This window comes from Sinohyriopsis cumingii, chromosome 5 (assembly GCF_028554795.1).
Source record: "Sinohyriopsis cumingii isolate HCF-2022 chromosome 5, ASM2855479v2, whole genome shotgun sequence".
Lineage (NCBI taxonomy): Eukaryota > Metazoa > Mollusca > Bivalvia > Unionida > Unionidae > Sinohyriopsis > Sinohyriopsis cumingii.
In genome coordinates, this window is record NC_142965.1 from 22,905,399 (window position 1) to 22,929,535 (window position 24,137).

A 24,137-nucleotide genomic window follows, 5' to 3' on the forward strand; every position below is an offset into this window, starting at 1 on the left:
CCGTCGGCGTGATTCTTTTATCGAAGTAAAATGATTCTAATGAGATATGTCAGGCAAGAGATTGATGTAAATGTGTTGTATGGCTCTATTTAATTTCCTGTGATATACATCTATTAAATGAATGACATGAGGTAGTGTCTCGCCAAAGCAGGCATTGCTCACTCTGTATAAAAGCAAATAGAACAGAACGTTCTAGAACGAAATATTAGATCACAGCAGTATTTTGCATATGCCTTTCTCTGGACTAAATATTTTTGGATATGTTTTCTCTGTGGCACTGAATGTAATGCAATATTGCTTATAGTAACCTTCCATACAAAGCATATAGGCCTATATTACATGCGTTGTTTTCAATGTTCCCATAAGCGTCACACTGTAGCCTTACAGGCGTTCTTTTCGTTGTTTCCCAACTTCGTTACATTGTAACACTGCTTACTTGGCACATATAAAACATTTGTAGCTTACATTGTTCCTATCATCGTCACATCGTAATATCTTGCCTACCTAAATATGTATTAAAGGCGTTGTCTGCAGTGTACCAATCAGTCTCATAGTGTAACATTGCCAACGTGGCATATATAAACAGGAGCTGTTTTTCTTTGTTCCCATCAGCGTCCCACCTAGCAACATTGCCTTGGTATATGTAATGTACGCGCTCCCATCAGCATGACGTATCTAATACATGCGTTGTTTTCATTGTTCCCATCAGCGTTACATTGTAAACTTTCCGACAAGGCAGTTGTAACACTAGCATAGTTTTCATTGTTCCCTTCAGCAAAGCATAAGTAATATATGCGTAGTTTGTGTGTGATTTAGATTTTTAACGTACCTTTAACAAGTTTTCAGTCATATCGCTACGACGTCTGCAGTGTGACATTTTATAGTGATAGTGTCTAGCACTAGGGCATCATGCCGCAGACATGTAGCATAATGTCCCACCCAGTCACATTATCCTGACACCAGGCCGACCAGTCCTAACACTAACCTCTTAATGCTGAGCGCCAAGCGAGGAAGCTGTGAGTACCATTTTTGTAAGTCTTTGGTATGACTCGGCCGGGGTTCGAACCCGCGACCTCCCGCATCCGAGGCGGACGCTCTAACCACTAGGCCACCGGAGCGGTCAGCCGTGTGTGTGTGTGTGTGTGTGTGTGTTCCCTTTACGAATGTTGCTTTCATTAGGGCACACACATTAATGTTAATGTTTGGCCCAATATCTATCGTTCAGTGGTAAAACAGCGGAAATACACTCACGTCTAATGTAATATCTCTCCAAAAACACACCTTTCAAGAGGCGGACATGATATGCTGCGCGTCTCGATTCTAGCAAATATTCTCTCGTAGGTGCCCACAATAAAAATCAGATCAGGCCAGGCATAGCTTCCTGCTAACATCCAGTAGTACCTATGCGGCGACAGCGATAACTTAAAAATGGTTGTAGTTTTAAGTGAACCTTTGTGTTCAATTAATTCATAGGGAGGCTAATTCTGAATATATTACGTTAATCGGTTTAATGTAATTATTTTCAGTCAATCAGCGACCATCATTCCTTTTTATACTCAATTTAATTTTCCACCACTCGTAGTGGTTCCGTAATTCATGTTATTAGTTGCCTGTGATTGTTATGCTGGCTAATATTTGTAATCCAGCATTTGTCTTTAAATTAGTGTACGTATACAGATTAACTGTACATCAGCACAATCACAGCTATACGGTGCTGAATAAGGTTAGATTATAAAAAGTCAAAGACCTGAGCTGGAACGCTATCTTGGAACGCATCCCAGGGCACAGAGGCTGCCTTCATACAAGAGAGAGAATATATATATATATATATATATATATTTCTTGCGTAGCTTATTATTATTATTATTATTATTATTATTATTTACAATAGTAGTAATAGTAGTTGATGTTGTAGAAGAAGGAAAAGAAGTAATTAAAAATGAAACAGTACAAGTCATTGTTTATAAAACACACATTCCCACGCTTAAATGTTGTGACCACCACCAGTAACAAGTTGACCTCTTAGCTAATTCTTTAAGGGTTAGAATTAACCCGGGGTCTAATTTATTGATAACTTTAATTTACGAAGAGTACAGTAAATAGTGTAAAAAATACGGAAAACGTAAAAAAAAATCAGTTATTACGGCAAAGAAATAATATATATTTACAAAAGGTGATACAAAATTAAATGCATATAATTTGAATATTCACCATTTAAACTAAGGAAAATAAATTGATATATCGTCAGGTCATGATTATTTAAGTGAGCACTACTGGCTCGAATGCAAAGTGGCTTCGAAGACTTTCTCCTGCAGCGGAATGGATATAACAATTTCAGAAAACGAATTGAATGACTGGCATTTAATACGCCTCAATCGGTTATCAACACAGCAGATAGTGTGTGTGTGTGTGTGTGTGTGTGTGTGTGTGTGTGTGTGTGATTTGGATTTTTAACGTAGCTTTAACAATGTTTCAGTCATATCGCTACGATGTATGCAGTGTGGCAGTTTATAGTGATGTCTAAAAATGGGGCATCATGCTGCAGACATGTCCCACCCAGTCACATTATCCTGACACCAGGCTGACCAGTCCTAACACTGACCTCTTAATGCACAGCAGATAGTAACGTCGATCACACTAACATTAGCGGTAAACAATATGTTTATTCCAACAGTGTTTATCAAATGCAACCAGTGCTCCCTTCATATAAATATGTTTGGGTGATTAAACATTATGATGATGTAGATACTGCCAACGATGAACCACACGAATGTTAATAAACTAAAGTATAAGGTTAATAAATAAAAAAATTAACAATTGATACTTTCAGCATAGGAATAGAAAATGATCAATGACTAAGTTGCAGACTGTTTGACAGCTAAGTACACCCAGCTTATTGCACAAGTGAAAAGAAGTTTAGTTACTATGTTTGCAACGAGCCGACAATACTCAAAAGATCCTGAAAATTTTGTTCCTAATTCATATTTTACAGAGCTCATCAAACTGACGTAGGTCAATAATTAATTCAACTGACCAAGAGAAATATCTTTATAAAGTCTACATTTCAAAGCATTGTTATGGAACAAACCAACTAGACTATTCAACTGAGATTTCTTTACCGGGAATAGACTTTAGAAAATGTTCGAGTCTATAAAGTCTTTTAAAATAAATGTAGGCAGCAGTTGATACATTTCTGGAATAAAGCCGGTTTGCTTACTTTCAATCTTGGTGTATATCAAAAGATACTTTGAATACACTTAGCACAAAATCGATGGCCTGTCTTTAGTACAAGTACTGGAAATAAGTATGGTTCCATTATTGATTATGATACTACCACGTCTGTTATTAGGACAGGATTAAATTTATAAGACATGCGTTTGTTTAATATATCTGACAGTTTCAGTAAAACATCCCAGGGACTGACTGTGATACTATTGTTTTTACAAGATATATATATATATATATATATATATATATATATATATATATATATATATATATATATATATATATATATATATATATATATATATATATATATATATATATATGTGTGTGTGTGTGTGTGTGTGTGTGTGTGTGTGTGTGTGTGTGTGAAACCACCTTTCTTATCATGACTCCTTAGAACAGAACAAATTCTACTTCACCATAATTTTCCCCACTGGGGATTTTTTACGCACGCGTATGCACGTGGAAACCTCGAAGCCGCTTGAGGTGTTAGAGACCGAGGAGCCGTGATAAGTAAGCGTGTTCTCATACACGCCCATTATGATACTACTCAGAGGAAAATATTTTTCTCGACCGCGCCGCTTGAAGGTTGCAAGTGTTTGCCTCCCACAAAAACCTTGTACTGCTTAATCAGGAATCCAAGTAATTGTTTTATCAGATCTCCAATATTACCTGGGTTTCTTCCTGGCCATAACAAGTTATCTGTCAACCGTGTGCCTCCCCTTAACGATAAAGCGCCCTGCTACTGCTGAAAGTATTGCAAGCATAAAGAGCATTTTTAATGGCTCTAAAGACTAACTGTTTTGTATTTCCGCAAGAATTTGCGGCGGAAGGGTATACGTTCTTTTCAAGGCCTTTTATATACTTTCTAGAAATTTGAAGGGAAATTACTCTATTGGGGGAAACGGAGCTTTCCACCGAAGTTCTACAAGATAATGTATCTGTGAGCGAAGACGGTGGCTTTCCATTTCAACCAACACCTTTTTAAATTCCGCCGTGGTAGTTATTTTATCTTTGATGGCCACCGAGTACAGCTTGGCAACTGGTGCTGGTCTGCTTTTGGCGGTCGCAAGAATGTGCGAATAGATACGTATTCGCGAATGTGAGCATAATTTTTTTTTTTTTACCAGCGCAGCCAGCAGAACCAGTTACTACTGATATACTTCTGAAAACAATTTAGATTTGTGTGCCTGTGCTAGATGTTGTATTCGCAATTCTTGCCTTCCCATGACTAACAATTCTTTTTGTAGCAAGTCCTCAACTAACACATACGATAAGACATATTTTTTCCTAAATGTTTTTAGGAATGACACTTAGTATTGCATTAATATAAATATATATATATATATATATATATATATATATATATATATATATATATATATATATATATATATATATATATATATATATATATATATATATTTGTATTTGTATTCAACACTATCAAACATGATTCTTCTTATATGTGCAAGATATGACAAGCATATCATAATAGCTGCCAATTGATCAGTAATCCTACGACTAGATAAAAGCAAAGGTTGAATCTCTAACAGTTTATATTAAATGGCATCGCTTCAGTTATTGTAAACTGTTTACATGCTTAGAAACTTGATGCGTCATAAGAAATTATATTTTCCTGTGCAAATACACATATCCCATATATATCAGAGTTGAACTATCACAGGGTTTATTTGGTACCACGCCGCTATAGTTAACTATCACGTTTTTTTGTACACAACCGCAAAATATATCTGATATTTTTGTAGGAAAAGAAAAATATTATTTATATCATTCCTTCATTCCATGCTCAGTAAGGGACCAGCCATTTAATTTTCGTGTCTGGGACTGGGTTGGGTAGGAGTTGAGTGATAGAGAACGCCTCGGGTTTGCTTAAAACCATAATATTTTATTTTATTTTTCCTGAAGGATATTTTTTTTTTGTTTTCCTATCATGGATATGGAAAGTTCCCTTTTCCTATACATCAGTACAACAACATTTTTGTACGAGCAGTTTGAGAACCGGAAATTTATTTTGAAAACAATCCCAGCCACCTAACCCCGAAAATTAAATAGTCTGTCCCTACGTGTATATATGTTTACAGGGTGGGAATATCAATAGTTTCCAAGGAATGACCTTGACCTTGGACATGAGCACGAACTGCAAAATGTCAGCAAAAGACAAACATCAGATACGTGAGATAGAGATGCTAAGTGCCAAGACAACAAAAAATATTCCTTCTTCAGATTCTGGCCGTCTAGGGAAGATCCAGAAGAGTGCTGACTTTACTACTTGAATCGAAGGAACTTAGAGATTTGTATTTCCAATCGTTAAGGTAAACTGACTTGTCATATATTTATTAGTGGGGTTTCCAATTAAGATAAACTGACTTGTCATATATTTACTAGCTTAGTTACCAATTAAGGGAAATTCACTTGTCTTATATTTGTTGGTGTCGTTAACAATTTAGTCAAATTAACTTGTCATATATTAATTAGTGTAGCAAACACTTGGATTATCAAGTGGTGAAATCTGCTTTTATTAGAATAAATTTCAGTCAGTGACTTTCAACTTTTTATATCATATCTTTGCGAAGATGAGTATGCAAATGTTGATGCTAATCTACTTGATACAAGACCTCTTTTTATCAGTAGGTCTAATAAATTAAAATAAGGTCCATCGACTGCTTTTATCAGTAATTCTGAAAGATTAAAATAAAGGCCCTCATCTGCTTTATCAATGGGTCTGAAAGATTAAAATAGGGTCCCACGACTTTTTTTTTTATCAGCGGGTCTGAAGGATTAGAATAAGGGACATCGACTGTTCTATCAGTGTTTCTGTTTTCATACACAGAAAGATTAAAATAAAGGCAATCGACTGCTTTATCAGTGTTTCTGAAAGATTAAAATAAAGGCGCTCGACTGCTTTATCAGCGGGTCTGAAATATTAAAATAAAGGCCCTCGACTGGTTATCAGCGGGTCTGAAAGATTAAAATAAGGGCCTCGACTGGTTATCAGCGGGACTGAAAGATCACAATAACGGCCCTTGACTGTTTTATCAGCGAGTCTGAAAGACTAGAATAAAGGCCCTTGACTGTTTTAACAGCGGGTCAGAAGGATAAAAAATAAGGGTCCTAGACTGCTTTTTAACTTGGAAAACAGCGTTGACATATTCATATGAATCATAGGAATAAATACAGAGACAATCCCTTGAACAAATCAAATCTGACCACTTTTATCAACAGCTAGGAACCAAACTGGAACCCTTTCACAATATGCATTTTGGACGAGTTCCTGATATCGATTGCTAAAACTCAAAATGAGGCTATCACTGCTCGGTGGATGTTCTTTATATTCACTTGGAAGTGGAGATCAGAGTTGGAAAGTCTGGCCAATATCATGACATCATGTACATGTACTTATAGTGTTGATAAAAAAAATACGGGCTTTCAGAATATGTAGATCTATAATAATAGTAATAATGATAATCATCATCATCATCATCATCATCATCAAAGTATTTCCGCAGGGGCGCACGCCGAATTACTTTCGGGGCAAACATGTAATGTTCAGCTATAAAGCTTTACGGATGTAGCCCAAAACATGTTTCGAGGCGAAATCCAGGGGTAGGGGGAAGCAAATTAAAAATATTCCACATAAGCTTCTTTTATACTAAAAATTTGTTTTAGAATGTACTTTTTCTTCTTTTGCACCAAACCTATTTAAGCAAGTTCTTTTTAAGTTTTAATACTATTTGTCAAATTATGTTTAGAGGTATATACGGTTAGCTATGAAAGCATGTTTTGAGGTGTGTAGTTTAAATAAACTTAAACTAAATTCAGTGGATAAAATAATCACTCTTCGTGCACATTCGGAAGACAGCAGCCCCTCCACCCCCACCCCACCCCACTCTTCGGTTGAACTTATATTTAAAATAAAATTTCGCTTAGTCCCATTAGACTAATACCAAATTTAGTATGTACTGAAATCTACTAATCTATGCCTAATGTTAGTTTCTAACACTGAAAATGTCTACATAGACCGATTTTCAGAATCCTTGATCTAAGTGTAGTAATTATCTGATGTGATTTGATTAGGATTTTTAACGTAGCTTTAAAAATTTTTCAGTCCTATTGCTACGATGTCTGCAGTGTGGCAGTTTATAGTGATGTCTAGCACTGGGGCATGCCGCAGACATGTAGCATGATGTCCCACCCACTAAGAAGGACACCTCTAAATCATTTTCATACTGGCTGGCACATAATGTTGTTGAAGTTGCTGCTATTTAGAAGTGTGTTTTGCTAGTGATTGTCACCTGCATAGAATTGAATCTAAAGCAAATAGAAAATCATGCAAAGTAAAAAAGGGGAGGAGAAAAAACACAATGTAAAAAGGGACATCCATTTAACATAACTCACCAAAAACTTCAATGAAACTGGTGCAGATATATTTGTTCCTGTGAAAGCTCCACACAATTGGTATGTCTGACTCCCAATAAATTGTTGATGTTGTCCTGCTTTTAGCAGTATCACTTCGGCAGGTGTGCTCCCATACACCTTGAGGCCTACAAGAAAACAAAACCCTGAACTTCTTATATATAGGTCATTATAACTTAAATTTCTGTAAATAAGATGAAATGTATGTATTGAAGCATTGCATCATGAGTAGATATGGATGTAAGAGCATTAAATTAAGGCAATCATCATAAAATTAGGAAAATATACTAAGTTTGTACTGAAAATGTTGATAAACTGAATAAGTATGTGAAATACTTCAATTAAACCACCTTGCATGAAACTTATAATGCTTTTGTTGTTCATTAGGAGAATGGATCAGGAGCAATACCTGGTAGCATTAAAACTGTTGAGTTAAGTCCCTTCTTCTACTATGATTAAATGCATCAAATCTATATGAAGTGTATGTTTGGAATACCTAACTATGTCAGATTCAAGATATGGAGGTAATAAGGAAATGATTTATGGCACAGTGAGTCACATTTGACAAGACTGAAAAAATGACACCGGTTCTTAAGGTCTCACTGGACAGTTTATCTGGTGAATTTTCATCCAACGATGACCAATTACAGAAAAATGAGAATAATTTTACACTGAAGATACAAAAAAAACAACAAACTAATGATTTTTGTAGAAAGCATACATGTGAGATTTTGACTGCAGTAATCAGGTTAATTCTTGATGCAACTGGTGGTTTTTATACTGAACCAACACTGCCACCAACCCATAAATTTTACATTCATTTTTGACAAGAAATAGCTATTTTGAATATTTTTCTGTGACAAGGCAGCTAAAAGAATCAGTATGTGCCTTATGCATAAATAAAGTTCACTAGTACTATAACAAATTAGCATACTTTTCATCACCCCTCAACCATCTAGATTTTTAGATATTTACCTCTGTAGCAGACACACATAAATACGTAAGCCAAGTCGACAGCTCATTTGCAGCCCAAGTTGCGCATTTGATCTCCAATGCAAATCTAACTGTGACAGGCAGTCACCAACAAGCCAACCTATTTCCAAGCCTAACTCAAAGTAAATCTGAACCACATTATAAATTTAGCTTATGTGTGAATTTATAAATGCTAGGCTTGTGATAATTAGGTTCATGCCTTCTACCTTAAAAATTGGGGGGGGGGGGGTGTCAAAATACGAAACTATCCAGTGAGACCACAGAAGAAGACCAACAGTGTTCTCAATGCGAGTTTGTCTCCTTCCGCCGCCATATTATACCATGTGAACAAGTAGTTCCGAATATATGTTTCATTGGCGGCAAATTATATCAGATGTTTATTCCTTTCTTGCACAGCGTTTTCCATGTTTACCTGTTGCTAAATGACGTTACCCTGACTACTGCCTGACCCCACTGGAACACGATCAAGGGGAATGAGGCACAAACCCACTGATGCATATTTGCAATTAATGAAAAAATAACAAACGTATATTTATTTATTCCGTAACCTGGACATTCGCAGAATTTAGGACCAGATGGTTTAGCATAATACTAGTATCGAAGATTCGACGAACAGTTTCTATTGAATCGGAAATAAAGTAATAAAAAATAACTACAGCGTGAACACCAGTTTTGAAGCGTGGTATATCTCAGTTACTTAAACAAGTTTGAATACGGCAAGGAACTTTTGAAGTTAAAATTTGGGACACCCTTCGGGAGTTTGCGAAAGTCAGGATTAACGACGGGAAATAAGCGGTAGTATGGGTTTGCTCGGAAAATAATGAATTACGAACATTCACTAACTTTAAATAACGTACTACATAAAACACGACAGACTGTTTCTGTCCTTGTTTCGAAACTAATTTCTTTTGGCAGAATCTTTCGTGTAGAACAGAGCATGGATTGCAGGAAACGGTTTGTTCCCAGATACGCTAACATGTATCTTTTCTTTTTTTTTTTGTTGCTTTTTTAGTTGGAGTAGACATTATCCCAAGGAAGAGTAATGGATATGGTCATATGCCGATACAAAAGGTCTGTATGCAACAGAATGGTTATATGTCAACGTGGTAATAGGTATGTACGCAACAGGATGGTAATATGCACGTATGCAACGGAATGGATGTATATTGATGTAATAGGTATGTATGTAAAAGAATGATCATATATCGATGTAATAGGTATGTATACAACAGAATGATCATATGTCCATGCAATAGGTATGTATGCAACATAATGGTAATATATCGATGCATAGTTCCGTATGCAACATAATGGTTATACGCAGATGTAATAGGTCTGTATGCGACATAATGTTCCTTTTGTGCATGATATGCAAATGGGCGGGCGTTGCTTGTTTGGCGGCCTTTACCTGCAACAGAAAATTATCTTATGCTAGTGTTCTATTGATTTGATATTAAAAAAAGACACCAATAGATACAATTACCATAAAATTAATCAAATCCAGTTTTTCTCTAAACCAAACATTGCGCGTATATCACTGGACCATACGACGTCACAAATATTCACGTTCCACAGCCTATGCACCACATTCAACTTCTGTTACAGCTCAGAAGATCACATGTGAATATGATTTAATCAAGAACAAATTGCAAATCTTATCTGTTGGGCGGGGGTTAGGTTATCATGATGTGGTGACCCTGGCTTTCTGTCTATTCGTTTCATCCATGTGCCTCTGTTTACTCCATAAACTACACTACACCAATCAATATACACCAAATCAAAGGGAATTCAGAGTTGTTTTAACAATAGTAAGATATGCAAAATAAATATTTATATAAATTAAAGCATCATTTTGGTAGTTATATGTCACGAATATATTCCTTTGGAATGAAACCTAAATCTTCGGTGATGGCTATGGAGAAAAAAGTAGTTCTCAGTATTCAGTATTAATACAAATTAATCTTAAAGTTATTCTTAAAATATTTTAGGAAGTTTGAATGGCTCCCGTAAATTCATTTTTACATAAAAGATGCGTATCCACCACGTACAGTAAATATTTCCTTCACGTCATTCGGTTTTTTTTAATAAACCTAGTGTAATTCTCATTTTATACACTGAAAAATCCAACATCTTGACAACAACAGCCTGATAGTACACGACATTTTTCGAATATTAGCAACCTCTCTGACAATCCACGATTTAAACAATTCAGAATGAAGATTGAAAAATAAACACAACTTCTTTGTGACTTGCTGTTATTTTATTAAACATACAAATTAATTATTTAAACGTTTCCATAATAAATAAACAGAAGATATTTGCTTGAAACGAGCGAACAAGGAAGGGATCGTGTGGTTGAAAAACTCAGTATTTTCACGAGTGGCGAAGTGTTTTACACACGAGATGAAATATATCCGTTATTCACTGGTAGCAAGCATACTTTCTTTTTATTTTATGATCAAGCGTATTGGCTAGCAAGATGTACTGTATAACGTATTGCAGTAGCATATTTCTTACTGGATCCCTCACAATGACTGCGTCTTACTCCTGCGATTACGCCATGTTTGGTGATTATTTACACAGAAAATATAAACAGCTACGTAATTCGCCTTCCATATTGAAAGCAAAATGACTGATTAAGAAATAATAATAATAACTCGCTCCTAGCTGGATTTGAATTCAAGTTATCATTATCGGGACGCAGCCATATTTACCACTCGGCCATGTCAGCATCTAACTTTGAAGTTTACTCATACATTGCAATGAAATTATTTGAAAAGTCAAGCAAGTTACTGCCTAACAAAAAATAAATGTTTCTAAGCCAGCGCAACGAGAAAAAGAAAGTCAGAAAGTCCTTTCCTAATGTCATAAATTAGTAATGCAATGATTAGAGTATTTCACAGTAATGTCGTTTGTAGACTTCCAACTGATGCAAATCAGATCTCCATCGTTAAATGGAATGCACGGGAATTAACATGCGTTTGACCTGTGTATGACACGATAATCTTCAACTAATTGGACACGTTATACGCATCTGGAATCACGCCAAATATAATGACCATAACTTTACACAGAATCGTAAATTATAGTCAATATGATAACGAAGCTCATTTTTCAGATTATCCGACGTTTTTCTTCTCTCATCAGTCACAGAAGGTTTATAGTAAAAGGTGCATTCCTATACGAACCGCTTAACTATAGACTGTTGGAAAACTGGTCGTCTGTGATTAATTGCTTCTGTTTAATAACTAACACAATAGTGGAGACAAAATGAATTAGTTATTCAGTCCTGTTTTCATGCTAAGCTCATTCCAGTGCGCACTAACCGAACGAATCCTTAAACTATTTAGGACTATTTGAAAGTGATTATGTACCAATTACTGATTTTATCAACTATCTTTAACAGTTCAAAAACCAACGTATTCAAACCACAAGACCGCCTAACAAGAGCTTGGTTTGCCTATACCGCCTAAAAAGAGGTTGCCTATCTATGCATGAATATGACAAAGAACATTGGTTAGGGCAACCGACTTGTACCAAGTTTCAGTATGAGGTTCTAACTTGTACTGAAAAAAATAAAATATAGTCTACTTTGGGTCCTCTGGTAAAAATATAAATTTAATAGATCACAGTGTTTAGAACAATATATAGTATAGATTTTAAAATCTTATCCTGTTGTGATGCACTGATTATATAGAACTTTATCCATCCACTCAAAGTACCACAAACAACAGAGGACTGTGTATTGAATTGGAAGGAAAAAAAAACAGAAAACCCCGCTTGCCTTATGGTCATCGAAGGAGTTTTCGAATTGGCGTATATCATAGTGGATTTTCTCACTTTTCATTTATTGTCGTCAAAGATTTATTTGTTTCGTTCCTACCGGGTGTGTATGCTCATGCTAAAAATTACGTTGATAAATACTCTTTCTTTTTCGGCAGGACTAGTTTGTGTTTTAGGACGATTTTGCGTTTTATGACGAGTTTGTGTTATGCACAGTTTGTTAGGGTCCACAGATACATCAGTACATTTCATATGCTGCAGTCAGGAAATGCATTGAATTTAACACAGTTAATACAGTACAGTGAGGAAATTCATTCAATCTAATACATTTAATACACTACAGTAAGGAAATCCATTGAATCTAATACATTTAATACACTACAGTAAGGAAATCCATTGAATCTAATACATTTAATACACTACAGTAAGGAAATCCATTGAATCTAATACATTTGATACACTACAGTAAGGAAATCTATTGAATCTAATACATTTAATACACTACAGTAAGGAAATCTATTGAATCTAATACATTTAATACACTACAGTAAGGAAATCCATTGAATCTAATACATTTAATGCACTACAGTAAGGAAATCCATTGAATCTAATACATTTGATACACTACAGTAAGGAAATTCATTGAATCTAATACATTTAATACACTACAGTAAGGAAATCTATTGAATCTAATACATTTGATACACTGCAGTAAGGAAATCTATTGAATCTAATACATTTGATACACTACAGTAAGGAAATCCATTGAATCTAATACATTTAATACACTACAGTAAGGAAATCCATTGAATCTAATACATTTAATACACTACAGTAAGGAAATCCATTGAATCTAATACATTTAATACACTACAGTAAGGAAATTCATTGAATCTAATACATTTAATACACTACAGTAAGGAAATCCATTGAATCTAATACATTTAATACACTACAGTAAGGAAATCCATTGAATCTAATACATTTAATACACTACAGTAAGGAAATCCATTGAATCTAATACATTTGATACACTACAGTAAGGAAATCCATTGAATCTAATACATTTAATACACTACAGTAAGGAAATCCATTGAATCTAATACATTTAATACACTACAGTAAGGAAATCCATTGAATCTAATACATTTAATACACTACAGTAAGGAAATTCATTGAATCTAATACATTTAATACACTACAGTAAGGAAATCCATTGAATCTAATACATTTAATACACTACAGTAAGGAAATCCATTGAATCTAATACATTTAATACACTACAGTAAGGAAATCCATTGAATCTAATACATTTAATACACTACAGTAAGGAAATCCATTGAATCTATTATGATAAGGTTTGCATCATAACCTTCTTCTCATCTCTTGCTATGAGAAGGGATTACTCATAAGTTAAGACGTGTCTTTGCCCATGGTTAGAGAGAGAGAGAGAGAAAAAAAAAGAAGGAATTCAGGCCCTCTAACAAGGGTGTCACCAATAACCGTGAAGATACGACTACATCTTGGGGAATGCGGTACGGAATCGCTGTAAGGAAAAGACAAAGATGTTCTGACTCGAGCAACGAACTTTTATTGATATATATATATATATATATATATATATATATATATATATATATATATAATGCTAAATTCTAATGATACATCTATAAAGCCTTTATATTAAGAATACACGAAATACATGTAAACTTACACTTTCCCATCGTGCTTTACAACTTCATTGTATAATTTCTGCCTTTTAGAATGTAATATAGATAGTTAAATCTCGATTAACTTCATGATATCCAACGAGTATAAAATTCAATAGTTGCGAATAATGCAACGATCATTTTGAAGAAACGTATCGTGCTAAATTTAAAATAGGATACTAATTTGGAATAGGTTACTAAACATTACTCAATATTACTTAAAGAATCTTTAATTTCCAAATTAAATCTAGACATGAAGTTGGTAGCGAATTCTTCTTTCCCAATAATACATACCATACATACAATTAAACATTTCATTATATTATAATATAAAATATAAATAACTCATAAAAATGTTGGAAAATATGAACTTTACAGTTAAAGTCTCAGATATTAAAAAGTACACATTCTTTACAGAAGTTTGCGAACGCAGACGATTCTTACCTGTTAGGAAAATACAGAGCTGTTCTGACTCGAGCAACGAACTAATTCTTCGTAAGCCTGGTTCGCTATTTATACAGTTTTTTTGTTCGCTCAGTCTAGTGAGAACATGCCCCTTGAACGTTTCCATGGCGATCGTGTGAACCATCTGCGTAACGCATCCATTATTGATATAATAATTTTTCTGTTCAGCAGCTTCCCCCCAAATCTAAATTGATGACATTTAGATACGAGCGAAATGTATTTTGTGCTGACAATTGTTGATATTTAGTTACGAGCAAAATGTATTGTATGGATTTCTGCACCTGCTCGTAAAGTGCGATCTTTATAAAATAGCATAGTTAGATTACACAAATATATAAATTTTATCTCAGTATATTTTACTGGAAAATTATTTTCACTATAAATTAATGAAAAATTACTTTTAATACAATTTAGAATAAATTTCAATCGTAATACTTTTACTTAAAAGTTCTGTCCTAATAATACCCTCCGGGTCATTTGAGCCGAGTCCTCGAGGCTCGATATAGGAAAAAAAAAATACATTCAAAAAGGTTATACATTTGGTAAGCTAGAGTGAGAAAATCAATTGAATCTAATACATTTAATACACTACGGTGAAGAAACACATGGTATCTAATACATTTAATACACTACAGTAAAAAAATCCACGGTATCTGATACATTTAATACACTACAGTGAAGAAATCCATGGCATCTAATACATTTAATACACTACATTGAAGAAATCCATCGTATCTAATACATTTAATACACTACATTGACGAAATCCATCGTATCTAATACATTTAATACACTACAGTGAAGAAATACATGGTATCTAATATATTTAATACACTACAGTGAAGAAATCCATGGTATCTAATACATTTAATACACTACAGTGAAGAAATCCATGGTATCTAATGCATTTAATACACTACATTGAAGAAATACATGGTATCTAAAACATTTAATACACTACAGTGAAGAAATCCATGGTATCTAATGCATTTAATACACTACAGTGAAGAAATCCATGGTATCTAATACATTTAATACACTACATTGAAGAAATCCATCGTATCTAATACACTACACTGAAGAAATCCATGGTATCTAATATATTTAATACACTACATTGAAGAAATCCATGGTATCTAATATATTTAATACACTACAGTAAGCAGCAATTTCATTATTTAATACATCTATCACACTTGGTAATCTTGCAACCCATTCGCGAGGTCTCATATATTTCCAAATTATTTTCTTCTCATATTGATATCCAAACAATCTCTCAGCAAGTGTTCGATTAAATCCTTCAACAATTGTCTGATCTCGATGAATTGCAGTATGTCCTCGTCTGATTTTGACGTTATGTTTTTTCATCAGAGATGATACTGCACCAAGAAATTCCTTGCCAGGATCATCCTGTATTAAATGTAACCATTGCAAGGGTCCTCGTTGATAAATTCGTTCAAAAGCAGATACAACTTCAGCTGGTGTTTTAGTTGTTAGTGGTTCTGCTTCTTTATACCTACTTGCAACGTCATATATATATATATATATATATATATATATATATATATATATATATATATATATATATATATATATATATATATATCAGAGAGGAATCTTCAACAAGGTATGAACTAGTTGCTTTTTATGATGTGTTGTCATTTATGACTTTTCCATCGGAATTAAAGACTTAAATATTTTGGTGATCTTATATCCTCACATACTTGTGGTAGTTACAAAAAAATTATCAGACATTTAGATGCCTCTTCAACTGTTAAAGGCTCATAAAATAAATTTATTTCGACATCTTGTCAAAAACCATAATCGAAAATAAACTCCATCTTTTCTAAACTCCCTTAGGTTCAGTAAAATGTGAGTGTTTACAGCTGTTGTGGTCTATAATGTTTTATTTTTGGCAGGTTTAATGATAAATTCAATTTACTTTTCTGTAATGTTCCATCATATCTTCCATCAAGAAAGAACTCCCCTTGACACTGATATCAGTTAGTTTTCTATCTCTTTTGATCGGTTTAAAATATGCCTTAGGTAAGCTGTAACACTCTTTTTTGCACCGAAGATAAGGAAATGCATTTCGGCAGTTTTTGAAAACCTGACTTTCTAATGCTTAGTTTAGCAAAAAAATTAAAAAATATATTTACATTCGTAGACACAGGTTTGGATGTTGCAGTCTAGATTGTGAAACACTAAAGCAGGAAAAAAGTACATGCGTGTTTCTTTTTTTGTGTTTCTTTTGTTGTTTCTATTGTTGTTTTATTTGGGTTATTTTTCATCAAACGTCTATATTGAGCAATGAACTAGTTTCCTTTGCTGCTAATATTATTTCTGTGTTTAATGAATCGGTATTTTATTCGTACTAGTGGGAATGGATTGCAAACTACCAGTGAGACAATTATAGTCCTTGTGACAGACAACATATTCAACGAATATTTAATAACACGGTTATTGTTATGTGTAATGCCATCTCGAATATGTAATAACACGGTTATTGTTATGTGTAATGCCCATCTCGAATATGTAATAACACGGTTATTGTTATGTGTAATGTCCATCGCGAATATTTAATAGCATTGATATTGGTTTTAATGTTCATCTCGAATATTTAATAACACAGTGATTGGTTTGCCTAATACCTATCTTGAATATTTTATAATACATTAATTGGTTTCTCTAATGTCCATCTCGAATGTATAATAACACAATTATTGGTTTGTGTAATGTTTCTCTCGAAAGAATTAATTTACAGCAGCTTGCTTTTGTTTGTGTGAGTGGATTTTATTGCAATTCAGTGATATGTAAATTAAACGTTCTTATGAAAGAATCACAAATATAACAGAAAAAAATATTGGACCAACACAATCATCATGATGGGCCTCTACTGCCAGCACATTGAATAGCCAGTTTCCTGTTGTGTGTTATTACTAAATAATTCTAATTGTTTTGCACTGAATCGATTTTCTGATTTTTGTGATTGGCTGTAAATGGTACTGATCTGGAATGTTTTAAACATCAGTAAATTCTGGAGCCAACTTTCGGTTTTGATTCGGTTTCCAGTGCTTTTTGGTCAAGTTTTGCCTGTATCAATATCACCCCACCCCCACCTCCACCTCTACCCACCCACCCCTTTTGCATCAGATCAAATTTGGCAACATCAGACAAAATTTCTGGATAGAATTGGGATGCGAGGATGGAAGTATTATATTGCAATGCGAAGCTAGGTCTTCTAGTGCAATAAGAAGAAAACTTCACGCTGCCTAAAATCGAATGCAATGTTGATAAACGCCATTGATTAGAAGATAGAAAAAGAAACTTTGGAATTATCTTGGCTGGTTATTTATTGAGTTGTAAATTGTACCTAACCACTCACAAAGTTAACCTATTGTCCAAAGTGATTATGCAGAATTTAAACATCGATAAATATCCAACCGTATTCATTCCATACACAGGACAACTTAGTGACATGCGGCACGCGCTGACAGCTTTAAGCTATGTAGAAACATCAGCTTTCCTCCGTAACATTCCCAAAAGACTGTAAGAATTCTTTCAACTCAGTATTCGATTCGTGACAAGATCTTAACCCCTCTCAAATAAAATCGACCTGCCATAAAAATAAATGCCGTTTAATTCGAATTCAATCAACCTGTCATAAAGGTCGATGCCTTTTAGCTCGATTTCAATCAACCTGCCATAAAGGTAGTTACCTGTGAGGTCGAATTCAATCAAATTAACGTAAAAATCGATGCCTTTCAGCTCGAATTCGGTTAAGCTGCCATAAAATTCGAGGCCGTTCAGTAGACATGCTCTCAAAATACAGGAATGCATCAGTGCTGGCAGTGGGATATTTCGAGTTCGTAAAATTGAATCATGACAAAATAATTATTAAACTCCTAATAAGGTTTGGCTGCAATAATGCTGAAGTGATTTCTGGGTTTTATGAGCTATCCAGGTTTTCATTCTCAAATGTAAATAGAAGAGACGGGGCAAAAATGGACTAGTCTTAACTAATCCTTAATTATATATTAAAGTATCATCAGCTGTGGATGAGTTTCGTTTCATTGTTTCAAGTGAAAATATATATATATATATATATATATATATATATATATATATATATATATATATATATATATATATATATATATATATATATACACACACAAGGAGACAGAGCCAGAGACAGAGAGACAGAAAGAGAGAGAAAAGATTCAGGGGTATGTGCTTTCCCTATGTTTGGTATATAGGTGTTAATTTGTCATTTTAACTTCATGTATGTCTAAATGGAATTGTAGTGGGTTTGTTCGTCGATCCGAGTGTTGACTTCCGCTTGTCTAGCGAAATAGTTCGGTGCACATCGAATGCTTCCCTTCAATTTTGTTTCTTTAAATTGATTATCTTGTTATTTACATCTATGCTATGTGAATTTTCATTCATAATAAATAGTTTTAAAAGGGTTGTTAGTTAAAAACAATTTAAATACAAATTCTCCCCAATGATCGTATTACTTTAAAGATGAATCATATATGTACCAAGTGCGTAAATTCATTCATAAAGTTCCAAGGTTGGGATGAACTATGATTCAGATAAACATCATCTGATCCTATTTCAGGACATGAGGTCAAGTGAGAGGCCCAGATGACCTACTTTAGGGTTAGTCGGTTTTGAAACAGCTGATCCGTTTACTGATAGATTGATTTTGAAATGCCAAGATGATTCCTTAGAGCCTCGTATTGAATTCAAGCTTCGTATTGACTTCAGTCTAATGCGTATTGATAAGTTATAGAACAGAATTAGAAAATCTAAATAAAACCATAAGTCTTGGAAGTTTTTCGATGAGTGTATTTAATTTAATCATTTGTTGAAATTACAGCGGTCGAAATATTTCACATTAGTTGGAATAATAGCTGACACGGATTATAGTGAATTCATTCAAAGACATTTTGGGATTAAATATAGTTGTCACATACAAACCACTAAATCTGAACACATTTATACCAATGAAATGTTGTATGACATTCTTACAATAAAGTGAATCATATAACATTCGAGACAAGGAATGCAGGATTAGTTTCTGAACTTAAGGAAAATTGAAGTATGATTTTAAGACAAATAAATTCAACGAATAATAACAAACTTACATCAATGAACATAATGTAGGTGACTCGCTCCCTTTCCTATGAAGCCGAATCCCTCTGTGGTTCCGGGTCTCTCAAATTCTTCCAGAGCCACGTCCCTTCGACGAATTATTTAACGAGAGAAATTACTTATTCATTTTCCGTTAATCCTACAGACTCCCCTGTTGGCAGAAAAACCTTTACTTAAAACCTTGGATTTCGTCTGGGGACGTATTCTCCTTCGTTTAGCTTGGCCAATCAAGATTAACTTTCTCGAGCGGAAATATTTTTAACATTCCACCGAAGTCAGAATAATTCCATCTAAGTCCACCTTTATTAATAACTATTCTGGAAAATATCATTTTATGACAACAATTTCAAAAAGCCCAAGATTTCGGCTTGTCTCGACTTTATCCTTTCATCCACTTAAACCTAAATTGACATATCTGTCGAACCGTTATCCTAGCGGGTCCTAATTTAAATTCAACCATGCCTAAACAAACTTAAAACTTTTTTGAGACCCTAGCCCATACGTCAATCTTAATGGTTACGTGACAAGCTGACAACGACAGAATGTATTGAGAAAATATCTAAAAACATTTGCACCAATACAATAACGATTCTTCTGTGCCGTTGATAAATAGATACATTACTGATCGTCATTTGGAATACCTTTGGAACTTACTCGGATTACTCGAAACTGTTGTAATTAATAGAACGTTTAGGACTTTAGGATTTTGTTCACCATAGTGTAAGTTATTTGTATTTTTTTACATTGTAATTTAAAGAAGAAACTTACATTTTCAATTATACAAAACATATATATTTGGAAATAAAACGTGTATTGATGATGTTAAAGAATAATTATGTACATGGTAGGTCTTAGAAACCTGTTTGTTCCCTGCACCCTACAGTTAAGACGCTTATTATATAACATCGGCTAGGCAGACATAGTTTCTGGAACATACGATTGATACAAGCTGGTGCATATTATTCATCACGCATATTTATTCTTACTCAATCCAACAGACTGACATAAAAATTAGGGTACAAACAAATGAATATCAGTACGAATAACAAGGCTAAAATTGGGTAAAAATAAAGAAGTTTTATACGTTCCCTGATGGAGCTCATAATTTAGTACAATTATAATTCAGTATAAATCTAAAAAATCAAAATAGTGTGAACGCTGAAATATATATATATATATATATATATATATATATATATATATATATATATATATATATATATATATATATATATATATATATATATGCATGCATGACGCTATGTATGTATACATGTATCCATGTCTCTATTTATGTATGTCTATAAGTATGCATACATCTATCTATCTATGTATGTCTATATGTATGTATATCTATATGTATGCATTACTTTATGTATGTATTCTAATGCATGCGTGTCTCTCTGTATGTCTATATGTATGCGTGTCTCTATATATGTATGTCTATATGTATGTATTCTATATGAATACGTGTCTCTTGGTATGTATGGTTAGATGTACGCCTGACTCTGTGCATGCATTATATATGTATGCGAGTCTCTATATGTGTATTCAATATGTATACGTGTCTCTATGTATGTATGTCTATTTGTATGCCTGTGTATGCATGCATCATATGTGTATACGTGTCGCTATGTATGTATGTCTATATCTATGTGTGTTTCTATGCATGTATATCTATATGTATGCGTGTCTCTATGTATGCATGTCAATATATATGTGTCTCTATGAATGTATGTCTATATATATATATATATATATATATATATATATATATATATATATATATATATATATATATATATATATGGGGGTATGTGTCTATGTATGTATGTATGTACGTATGTATGTCTATATATATATATATATATATATATATATATATATATATATATATATATATATATATATATATATATATATATATATATATCTGCATGTATGCTGTATTTATGTCTATACGTATTCGTGTCTCTATGTATTTATGTCTATATATATATATATATAGATATATATATGTATATATGCATGTATGTATGTCTATATATATGTCTCTATGTGTATATATATGTCTCTATGTATGTATGTTTATATATATATATATATATATATATATATTGTCAAGATGTATTCTAGATATATGTCTATATATATGTGTGTCTAGATGTAGGTCTATATATAATTGTCTAGATATATGCATCTAGATGTGTGTCTATATATATGTATGTGTCGAGATATGTGTGTGTTCAGATGTGTCTAGATAAGTGCCTATATATATATATGTATATGTCTAGATATGTGTGTCTTTATCTTCGTCTAGATATATGTCTAGATATTGGTGTCTAGATATTTATCTCGAAATATATGTCGTTAGATATATGTCAAGATATATGTGTCTTGATATATGTCTCTAGATATATGTCTAGATATATGTATCTAGATATAAGTCTCTCTCTATATGTTTAGATATATGTCAATATGCATGTCTCTCGATATGTCTCTATATGTGTCTAGATCTTTGTCACTAGATATGTATCAAGATATATGTCTCCATATATGTCACTAGATATGTATCTAGATATATGTCTCTATATATGTCTAGATATATGTCTCTAGATATATGTCTCTATATATGTCTAGATATATGTCACTCTATGTATGTCTAGATATAGGTCTATACATATGTCTCTAGATATGTGTCTATATATATATGTCTCTAGATATATATATATATATATATATATATATTTGTGTGTATTTGTGTGTGTATACATGCATATAGGTATGTAGGTACTTATGTATGTATGATATATCAGTTGCTTCCCATATATCGATGTATCTCTTCCACATATACGGTATTTGGTCTATTTCAAGGTCGTGCTGATGGTGGTGTTGGTGGTGGTATGTATATGTGTGTTCAGTGTATTCATTCATATTATTTTCCAGTAATATTGTAACAGTCTTAGGGGTTTTGCTATTTGGATTTACTCGTCCGTTTTTATAGCTTCGTTAGATTGTAGTGATTATTTGTCGACTACGGGAAGTCGGAGTTGGGAAAATATTTCTCAACACTAGAAATTAGCCACTTTATAGGAGTAAACGTCTTAATGTAAAGCATTCATATGACTTCATGACACCTTGGATTAGTTTCGTAAAATGGACCTTTACTGATTTTACAACATAGCTAAATCTCTGTATATTTTTAGATATTAGTGTTTTGTAACTTGGGAAAGGATCAATCTTTGTATCGGCTGTTTGGGTCGTACTTTATATTGTATTACCAATAAGTCATAAAAATGTGTAACACTACAAAGCAATGCAAGTGCGATGTTAGATTCTCGTGATGGGTGGTCATCAGGTGAGTGAAAGGTATAAAACACAGATAAATAAGGGCAACAATAATAACGAAAACAGAATCTAATCTAATATCGTGTGTTTTTCTGTAAATTGAAATCGTATTGATATTATCGATAAAATGTAATTTGAAACCGTAGGAGTATTATGGATAAAATGTAAATTTAAATCGTAGGATTATTATCGATAAAATGGCAAACCATTAATTTATGAAAACTGTCTACTTCTGAAATTATTGTACGAGACCGTCGGTCGAGCAGGATTTGTTTTGGAAATTCGATGTGATCGTAATAAGTGCCATACAAAAAATATCACTATCCATCATACTTTTTTGTTTGTGTACTATATATGATGTTTGTGTACTATATATGATGTTTGTGTACTATATCTGATGTTTGTGTACTATATAGGATGTGTGTGTACTATATATGGTGTGTGTGTACTATATATGATGCTTGTGTACTATATAGGATGTGTGTGTACTATATAGGATGTGTGTGTACTATATATGATGTTTGTGTGCTAAATAGTGTGTGTGTGTGTGTGCTGTATAGGATGTGTGTGTACTATATCGGATGTGTGTACTATATAGGATGTGTGTACTATATAGGATGCGTATACTATATAGGATGTGTGTGTACTATATAGGATGTGTGTGTATTGTATAGGATGTGGGTGTACTATATAGGATGTGTGTGTACTATATAGATTGTGTGTGTACTATATATGATGCTTGTGTGCTATATAGGATGTGTGTGTACTATATAGGATGTGTGTGTATTATATCGGATGTGTGTACTATATAGGATATGTGTACTATATAGGATGTGTGTGTACTATATAGGATGTTTGTGTACTATTTAGGATGTGTGTGTATTGTATAGGATGTGGGTGTACTATATAGGATGTGGGTGTATTATATAGGATATGGGTGTACTATGTAGGATGTCTGTGTACCATATAGAATAAATTTATTATCTTCATTCTATGCAAATTTGATGATTTTTG

General features: G+C 33.4%; 1 non-coding gene across 1 annotated transcript; it reads right to left on the reverse strand.

Moving 5' to 3' along the window:
* Window positions 1–1,045: 1,045 nt before the first annotated feature.
* Trnap-cgg (transfer RNA proline (anticodon CGG)) lies at window positions 1,046–1,126 on the reverse strand. Its single transcript has one exon. It is a non-coding gene; the product is annotated as a tRNA-Pro (tRNA).
* Between the last annotated feature and the right edge of the window lie 23,011 nt (window positions 1,127–24,137).